Source organism: Pituophis catenifer, unplaced genomic scaffold (genome assembly GCF_029215685.1).
Source record: "Pituophis catenifer annectens isolate HBS135680 unplaced genomic scaffold, rPitCat1.0.hap2 SCAF_3, whole genome shotgun sequence".
NCBI classification, from domain to species: domain Eukaryota; kingdom Metazoa; phylum Chordata; class Lepidosauria; order Squamata; family Colubridae; genus Pituophis; species Pituophis catenifer.
This window is the reverse complement of record NW_027256883.1, coordinates 6,931,956-6,942,211: the sequence shown is the minus strand read 5'-3', so window position 1 is coordinate 6,942,211 and position 10,256 is coordinate 6,931,956. Positions and strand designations below refer to the sequence as shown.

At 41.9% G+C, this 10,256-nt stretch overlaps 1 pseudogene; it reads right to left on the bottom strand.

Moving 5' to 3' along the window:
* Nucleotides 1-2,412: 2,412 nt before the first annotated feature.
* On the bottom strand, nt 2,413-3,867 carry LOC139315580 (cation channel sperm-associated protein 2 pseudogene; annotated as a pseudogene).
* Nucleotides 3,868-10,256: the final 6,389 nt, after the last annotated feature.

Genomic DNA, 10,256 nt, shown 5'->3' with positions numbered 1-10,256 from the left:
AGTGGTACTTGCCAGTTCTCTGAACTACTCAAAATTTCTGCTACCAGTTCTCCAGAACCTGACAGAACCCAGCCAGTCATTAGGGCAGAGAACCGGTTGTTAAATTATTTGAATCCCACCACTGCTCACAAACCTTCTCCAACGCTCCCCACACCTCCTACACACTGTAATGTTACAGCTCACATCCCCTTCAGACTCTCTTCAACTCACGCCACAACTTGTGCAAGAACTCCCACTCATCAAGCACCCCTTGTACACCACAGTGCACCCTCCCCAACTCACGTGGCACTCACGTGCACATTCATTTGTGCCCTTGCACACTCTTCCTGACCCATGTGTCACCTCTTGTAGGTATGCCTGGGTACATGAAAGCATGTGGGTCAGGAAGGGTGCATGGGGCGAGTGGGAGTGCATGGGAGTGTGCAAGAGGTGCCAAGCAGGTCAGAGAGCACAGTGTAGCACAGGTCAGGAAGATTGAGCAAGGATGTGTAAGAGTTGCCATGCAAGCTGGGAAGAGCACACAGGCACGTGGTATGCAAGTCAGAAATAGTGCACAGGGATATCACATGTGTCTGGATGGGTTGGGGACACAGTGGCTGGCTTAGGAATTATGGGAGTTGAAGTCAGGGGTGAAATCCAGCAGGTTCTGACAGGTTCTGGAGAACCGGTAGCGGAAATTTTGAGTAGTTCGGAGAACTGGCAAATACCACCTCTGGCTGGTCCCAGAGTGGGGTGGGAATGGAGATTTTGCAGTATCCTTCCCCTGCCACGCCCACCAAGCCATGCCCACAGAACCGGTAGTAAAAAAAGAATTGGATTTCACCACTGGTTGAAGTCCACATAACTTATTTATTCAACCCACAGAGAATTGTTGCAATTCTTTCCATATTGCAGCTGGCTCTCCCTCAGTATGAAATTGGTGGGGGGAAAAAAATCTCTTTCCTAGAGGATAAAAATGTGAACGTTGAAATATGTATGTGTCTTGGTGCCCTTTAATGCCAGCAAAGCTTGTATCCCAAAACAAAGATGGGTGTTTTAAATTGTCATATCAATTTTATCTGCCCCACATCTGGAGAGTGATGCTTAGAACTCAGTTTTATGTAAACGAAATTTGGAACCCTTGAATATACATGAGTTTTCCACAATTATATGTACAATATATATACTAGACGTAGTAGAGCACTACATATACTTTGGCCAGCAGATTTCAATGGAAGGTGATACAATAAAGGAAATTGAACTGCGTGTTAAATGGGGTTGGCAGGCATTTGGCAAGCTAAGCATAATTTTCAAGAACATATTTTTCTCTTCTTGTGTCTGAAGAGAAAAGTTTTCTATCGGTGTGTGCTACCTGCTCTGACATATGCCGGCGAAACATGGACACTAATCTCACAATCGATAGAAAAGCTATGAGTGGCGCAAAAAGCCATGGAAAGATACATGCTTGGCATTGCAAGACAAGATATTTTTATGCTGAATTTATGTTTTACCGACAAAGAAATAAAGAGAGACTAGCATAGAACTATTTCAAGCTATTTAGCTCTCATCAGCTAGCCATACCCTTCTGGGATTCGAACCTGGGCTACTTATATATTAGATGTATTAACCTTTAAGCCATAGGCTCTCCTCACTTTGTTAGCCAAACCAGGGGAAAGATTAAGTGGTTTTTAACCTGGTCCAGGAACCTTCACAGGCAGTCGCTTTTGCAACAATTTTTGTGTTGAATTTATCTTTTACTGATAAAGCAATAAAGGGAGACTAGTATAGATCTATTTCAAGCGATTTAGCTCTCATCAAACAAAAGTATACTATATCACCAAGAGAATAAAAGAATTGCAATGGAAATAGGCTGGTCACATAGCAAGAAGAACTGATGGCAGGTGGACCAAAGCAGTCACAGAATGGATCCCACTTGATAAAAAGTGTCCACAAAAGAGGCCTAAAACAAGATGGATTGATGGCATCAGCAAGTATTATGGGCCCAATTGACAAAAAAAAAAAAAAAAGTACAGGATCATATTGGTTGGAAACCTGCGGAAGAGACCCTCATTCTGCAATGGATAAACAATGGCTAAAATGGTGATATACAATATATTTTAATAGTATTCTTGTGTCTTATCTAGAGACCTTTGGATGGAGGAGGGAGGGGGAGAGGCTGGTACAAAGCCACGAGTTTCATTTGCTTTGGCTTTTCTCTCCCAAAGCTTGCATGGTCCGTGCTACTTGTCCTCAAGGTTGGAAAGATCCAGCATCATGTATTGCTGAAATTCCTTGCGTTCCTCTAAGTTATGCTGCAACTTCTCCAACAACTCAAAGTAGCGGAAGAGGGAATCACGTGGTCAAAGTACCTGTTCGTCTTCATCAACAGCATAGAGTCCTGGTAGGTTCTTATGGATGTATGCATGGTCCGTGCTACTTGTCCTCAAGGTTGGAAAGAGCCAGCACCATGTATCGCTGAAGTTCCTTGCGTTCCTCTAAGTTATACTGCAACTTCTCCAACAACTCAAAGTAGCGGAAGAGGGAGTCACGTGGCCAAAGCACCTGTTCATCTTCATCAGCAGCATACAGTCCTGGTAGGTTCTTGTGGATGTAAGTCTCCCAGTCCAAAATTCCAGGAGACATTTCATCGTAGCTGAAATCTGGATTGTCTGCAGTTTGAATTAATGCGGGGTCCATGGTGAACCTTTCTCTGAATGTAATGTCTTTGTCCATAGATCGAATCTGGCTGAATCTCTTTTCCATGATCTCCATTTTGAATTTGTCAGCTTGCGTCTGAGTCTCTATCTGTCTCACCTCTTCACTTAGGTCACTTCGGATGTTCTGGAAATTGGTGACCATAATGGCAACAAAGAGATTCCTAAAAATAAACGCCCCAATCAGAAGCCATAGGCAGATAAATATACCACAGATCACCTTGTTTATCTCTGGGACTTTCCATGAATCTTGTAACAGAGCGTACCAGTGGTCCATGGTGAAAAGAATGAAGATGGTTACTAGAGCATTGGGCATGTCCATGAAATACATCTTGTAAGTCAGGTCCATCCTCTCTGATTGGGTGTAACTCTCAAAAAAGTAGATGCCTGACACAGCAAAGACATAGAAGAGGAAGGCAAGGAGAACCAAAATTAAGGCCATCGCTTTCAGGGCTTTGGCAATAGCCATGATGAGAACTCGGACTTGTCGGACTCTAGGAAAGAGCTTTAGGCAACGCAGTACACGGCTTAACAGCAGAAGTCGGTGAGTTGTCACACTCTGGTACTTCTTAAATGGATATATTACTTCTGGTATAATGGAGATGATGGTCACTATGAAATCAAAGATATTCCAGGGATTTTTCCAGTATCTCTGAAAGCTCACAAACCAATGCAACCCAATCTCCGTCAGAAAGATCTGTAAAATGATCCAAATGATCACCTCCAGGACCCTGGTAATTTTCACATAGGTGATTCCCCTCTTCCCTATTATCTCCGTTGAGATCATGAGGACTACCATGTTCAAGAAGATAAGAAAGATGATAAAGCCTTTGAATGTTTGGCTGTTCAGAACTGAAGACACCCACATCTTAAGAGGGGGCCAACGGCTGCAACGCACCTCGATACGGTTGCGCCAGCGTTTCTCTTGAGTCACCATGATGTTCCGGGTGGGCACGACATGGAAGCGAACCAATTGGTGGTGATCCATGAGCATCAGTTTCTTTCTCTTCTTGGAATCCAGAAAATCTTGTATGTTATACCGTGGCACCGCATGGCTCAGCCCCTCAAAGTGATCAATCAGGTAAAATGTATAGATCAGCTTAGAGCGAATGGCATCCGCACGGGGATTCAAGTCAAGTTTGGGAGTTTTCTTAGGTGGGGCAAAAGGCAGCATGGCACCTGTTTGCTGCTCCAACTCCACACAGAAAAATCTAGAAGTTCCTCAGCTGTTTCAACAGTGATCTCATAGTTGAGAAGAATGACTCCAACGTTCTATTAAGCTGCCTTGATATCAGTAGGATCTCTTAATTTCTACAATCCATAGACAAGATGTTTGCCCCCACCGATCCATGGAGATCTAGACTGGAAGGAAGACAGAAATTAGTATCTAATGAGTTTAGGGCCATAGTTTATTTAACTTGCAGGAATTTTCAACTAACAGAATTATACTAAAACATAGAGAATAACAGAGTTGGAAGGGACTATGGAGGTCTTCTAGTCCAACCCCCTGCTCAGGCAGGAAACTCTTTACCATTTCAGACAAGTGGTTGTCCAATCTCTTCTTAAAAGCTCCCAGTGTTGGAGCAGCCACAGCTTCTGGAGGCAAGTCGTTCCACCGATTAAATTAATTTCTCCTTATTTTTAGGTTGGATCTTTCCTTCATGAGTTTCAATCCATTGCTTCTTGTCCTGATTTGGGGTTCTTTGGACAATAGGTTGACCCCTTCTTCTTTGGATTGTGAGATCAGCTGGGAAGGTATACCAATTACCAGCTTTTACCTGGGCATTTCCACTCTCCATCAATTAAATAAGGATGATGAAGATACTTTTTTCCAATCTTGCTTGTTAATCTAAAAAAAATTGTAAAGAAACCAACTGTGCCTTTTATCTCAACTGGTTTGGGCTTAGATAATGAAGTTATCAAAACAGGAACATCTTCTCTGTTCATATCTATTTACTTACTTTTGATATTGTATAGCATGTTTTCTTGAGTTACAAACTTTACTAACTTAATTGTTGGTGGTGGTGTTTAGATTTTTGGTGGCCTGGTGATGTCCCAAAGGTGCTTTTCAAGAGGCAACTGGGCTGTCTTTGATTTTCCTTGAAGATGTTTCTCTTCTCATTCTAAAAGCTTCTTCAATTCTCTGAAGAAGAAAGGCATTTTTTCTCTTAAAAAAAATGGTAATATTTTTAGGCTGATATCAGATACAGCTGCAGCTCAGAAGCACTAGGTGGAGCACCAACATTGCATACAAACAACCTAAGAGTATTGGATTTTCCAGCACTGACTTGTGAATCTCAGAAGGAAGAAGGGGGGTTGTAGGAGTTTTACTATTACAGATGCTGCTGGCTTTGAATCTTGCTTAAAAGCTTTTTCTTTTCAAATTCCATTATGTCTCTATGAAGCCCATTAGTTAATTAAGCGATGCTACCAAAGTCTTCGATTGTCTGAATCTGCCTTTACTCTGCCAGCTGTCACTGGGAATTTACCTCCAATACGTAGCCACAGTCATGGAATTTGGAAAACAAAGACAAAACCAAGTTAACCCAGAATTCAGAAAATGAATGCCTCATGAGACCAAGCCAAATTTGTATCTTAATGCCCGGTATATTAAATCACTGGGATTTCTTGTTTCTCTCTAGAAGACACGGTGACGCCAGCAAACTTTGGAGCACAATTTATTAACAGCTCATTTGGTTAGTTCCCTCCATGCTTATAAAATTAGTCTTTGGTGGGGGGGGGGAGGTAATTTTTATCTGATTTGGGTCAGCAGCTTGCAATGTCTTCCTCTTTATTTTTTAAAAGAAGGAGAAAATTGGCTAATATTTTCATGGCAGTGTGAAGTCTAATCTGGATAGGTTGGAAGACTTTGATGAAAGGAACCACACGTCCTTCAAGAAGGACGTGAGATATTTTAGGGAGGAAGAAATGTAGGGCGTGTATACAATATTCATAAAGAACTTGGTCACTGACAACAAGCTGAACGGTTGCCAGCAGTGTGAGTGTCAGCTTTTTGAGGCAGTTCAGACAGGAGAACCAAAGTTATGAATGAATCAAGAATCTGAATAGAGCTGGAAGGGACTTTAGAGATCTTCTAGTTCAGACCCCTGTTCAACCATTTCAGACAGGTGGCTGTCCAGTCCCTTCTTAAAAGCCTCCAGTAATGTAGCACCCACAACTTCTGCAGGCAACTTCTGTTCCACTGGTTAATTGTTATTGTTAGGAAGTTTCTCCTTAATTCCAGGTTGCTTCTCTCCTTGATTAGTTTCCATCCATTCTTTCTTGTCCTGCCCTCTGGTGTTTTGGAGAATAGGTTGATGGCTAATCTTTTTGTCCTTGAGTGCTGAAAGCGTGTGCACCAGAGTGGGTTTCAGCAGGTTCTGACCAGTTCTGGAGAACCGGTAGCGGAAATTTTGAGTAGTTCGGAGAACCGGTAGTAAAAATTCTGACTGGCCCTGCTCCCATCTATTCTCTGCCTCCCAAGTCCCAGTTGATCGGGAGGAAATGGGGATTTTACAGTATCATTCCCCTGGAGTGGGGAGGGAATAGAGATTTTACACTATCCTTCCCCTGCCACGCCCACTAAGCCACGCCCACCAAGCCATGCCACACCTACCAAGCCACACCCACAGAACTGGTAGTAAAAATTTTTGAAACCCACCACTGGTGTGCGTGCGCACAACAGCGCACACATGCATGCCCACACCAATAATACAATGCGAGCATGACACCCACGCATGTGCATGAGCTCTCCCCCCATGCCCCATTTTGGGCCTAACAGGCCTCCCTGAAGCCTCCTGGCACCAAAAAAGGGACATCAGGGGACACGCCACACACACCCCATGCTCCCCCCTCCCCCCCCCTGCATGCCTACACTGTTACAAGTGTTATGTCAGCCTTGTATACAACTTTGTTCCTCTCTAGCATTCATCTCCATTGTTCAGTGATGCATTTCCTGCCTCTCTAGGATTTACCTCTCTCTGCTCCCGTGAGGCACTTCCTGTTCCTGTTGGATGTATATACAGCTCAGCTGGGGCGAGGGCTCGCGTGCTGGCAGAGACGCCTATGCGCGCCACCTACAGCACACGTCCCATAGATTTGCCATCACGGCCCTATATACCATTCCAGACAAGTGGCTGTCCCGTCTCTTCTTAAAAGCCTCCAGTGATGGGGCACCCACAACTTCTGAAGGCAAACCATTCCACTGGTCAATTGTACTCACTGTTAGGAAATTTCTCCTAATTTCTAGGAAGGTTCTCTCTTTTCCATCGATTGTTCCTTGTCTTCAGGTCCTTTGGAGAATAGGTCTTCTTTTTGGCAGACCCTGGAATATTGGAAGACTGCTATCATGTCACCCCTAGTCCTTCTTTTCATTAAAATAGACATATCCAATTCCTGCAAAAAAAAAAAAAAAAATCATATATTTTAGTCTTTGGTCCCCTAATCATCTTTGTTGCTCTTCTCTGCACTCTTTCTAGAGTCTCAACATCTTTTTTATATTGTGGGGATCAGAACTGGATGCAGTACTCTAGGTGTGGTCTTACTAAGGCTTTATAAGGCAATAGAATAGAATAGAGTAGAGTAGAGTAGAGTAGAGTAGAATAGAATAGAATAGAATAGAATAGAATAGAATAGAATAGAATAGAATAGAATAGAATAGAATAGAATAGAATAGAATAGAATAGAATTCTTTATTGGCCAAGTGTGATTGGACACACAAGGAATTTGTCTTGGTGCATACGCTCTCGGAGTACATAAGAAAAGATACATTCGTCAAGAATCATAAGGTACTCGTACTTCATGTGATCTTGATTCTATCCCACTGTTAATGCAACCTAGGATTGTGTTGGCTTTTTTGGCTGCTGCCAGACACCACTGCCTCATATTTAAGTAGCATTTTCGCTGCTGACACACGCTGCTGCCTCATATTTAACTTTGGTGGCCAGACAAAATCTTTGGTATCAGGCTTTCTGCACTCAATGTGCTGTCATCCTCAACATGCTTATTGCTGTTTCCCATCAAACCATTGTAAAATGAGCCAGAATATTTATTTGTTTGTTTGTTTGTTTAGAAAATTTATATTGCGGCCTAATGGGGATTCCAGGTGGCTTACAAAGATATAAAAACAGCATATAAAAGAAATAAAAAGAATAAAAAGAAAAATTATTTAGGGTTATTATACCCTTTTAGACTAGACTAGACTAGACTAGACTAGACTAGAATAGACTAGACTAGAATAGACTAGACTAGACTAGACTAGACTAGACTAGACTAGACTAGACTAGACTAGAATAGACTAGAATAGAATAGAATAGAATAGAATAGAATAGAATAGAATAGAATAGAATAGAATAGAATAGAATAGAATAGAATAACAGAGTTGGAAGGGACTTTGGAGGTCTTCTAGTCCAACCCCCTGCCCAGGCAGGAAACCTTATACCACCTCAGACAAATGGTTATCCAACATCTTCTTAAAAATTTCCAGTGTTGGAGCATTCACAACTTCTGCAGGCAAGTTGTTCCACTGATTAACTAATTGTCAGGAAATTCCTCCTTAGTTCTAGGTTGATTCTCTCCTTGATTAGTTTCCACCCATTGCTTCTTGTCCTGCCTTCAGGGGCTTTGGAGAATAGTTTGGCTCCCTCTTCTTTGTGGCAGATCAGAACACTGCTATCATGTCACCCCTAGTCCTTCTTTTCATTAAACTAGACATACCCAGTTCCTGCAACCGTTTTTCATATGTTTTAGCCTCCAGTCCCCTAATCATCTTTGTTGCTCTTCTCTACACTCTTTCTAGAGTCTCAACATCTTGTTTACATCGTGGCGACCAAAACTGAATGCAATATTCCAAGTGTGGCCTTTTTCTTTCCCCATTCTACTGTTGGGTGCCACCCCGTGACATCAACTCTTACTGACCCATTGATAGATTTTCTCCAGGATAATCTGTCCCTAGGTTGACTGTTCAGATTTTCCAATGGTGTCCCTATCCATTCTACAGGATCAGCGGACAAACATAAGGCTTTAAATTCTAAAAATATAAGAACGAAGGGGATGCATCAGTCTTACTTCCCTATTGCCTACCAGTTGGGTAGATGCAACCGTGCCAGGCATCTTATGTGCTACATTTAAGCCTGGTCCATTCTATTCTAAGGATTTTGCTTTAAAAAGGCTTCAGGTTGCTCCTCTCTGCAAGCTAACAGTTTGATAAGCTAACTCTCTGAATTCACTTGGTTTATTTATTTATTTATGTTTTAATTTGATTTATATGCCGCCCTTCTACGGAGACTCAGGGCGGCTTACAATGCGCTAAGCAATAGCCTTCATCCTTTTGTATATTTATACAAAGTCAGCTTATTGCCCTCACAAACTGGGTCCTCAATTTACCTACCTTAGAAAGGATGGAAGGCTGAGTCAATCTTGAGCCTGGCGAGATTTGAACCTGCAGTAATTGCAGGCAGCTGGTCTTAATAACAGGGTGCTTTAGACCACTGTACTACCAAGGATTTATTTCACATTATGTGGGTGAGTTTTAATTTAGTGGGCCCTTTGAACAATTTTAAGCCCATGTTATGGACTCTCTCTTAAAATGGTTATAATAGTAGACAAAACCAGTTACAAAACGTTAATTTTCCCATTAGTTTACCTTTGTCTCCTATTCTGGGTAGATGGGCCATTTTTTCCAAAAGAAAAAAAAAAGTGGGATTTTTTTAGGAAATGCATCATTTCTGTTTTTATAAGAAAGCCCATGAGGGTTTTGTAGAGCTCAACTGAATTTCTAATAATACTTCTGTGTCGGTGCTTTGCTGTGCTGCATGCAAGCTTCTCATTAATTAATTAGAATTAATTCATTTAATTAATTCTTCATTAAAAGAATCTAAACATAGTTCAAATCAGGAGGGGCAATATGTTCCCTGCCTAATGGAAAACAAACAAACAAAATGTGCTGTCTTTTATTTAATTACAGACTTCTAAGCATGCCCAGAAGCTTGTAACTGATTAGGTCAAAATGACCTTGTTACTTTGCTCCATCAATTAGAAGAAAGATATCGCTTCACTTTGAGGGGCTCCTTAGAAAGAAGTTGATCACTTCAGTCTAAGAAGGACTGAAGCAAATCATCCTTTCTAGTTTTCTCTTTTCTCGAAATGCAGATACCGTAAAAAAAAAAAAATCTGTAAGCACACAGGACATTTTTTAAAAAAAGAATAAATAAAGAAACATGGACATATTTCTAATTTGTTTGCTTCGTTCTGATATTGATGAAGCGGTAAGGAAAATGTCAACAATCTGAGAACCCTTTTCTTGTTGTCAGAAAGCTGATGATGATGTTTTCCATTCAGTCATGTTCGACTCCTGGCAATTCTATGGGCCAGGTCCAGTGGTGAAATCAAATTTTTTTTTACTACCGGTTCTGCGGGCAGGGCTTGGTGGGTGTGGTGTGGTGTGGCTTGGTGGGCGTGGCTTGGTGGGTGCGGTAGGGGAAGGATACTGCAAAATCTCCATTCCCACCCCACTCCAGGGGAAGGATACTGCAAAATCTCCATTCCCTTCCCACTCCTGGGGGA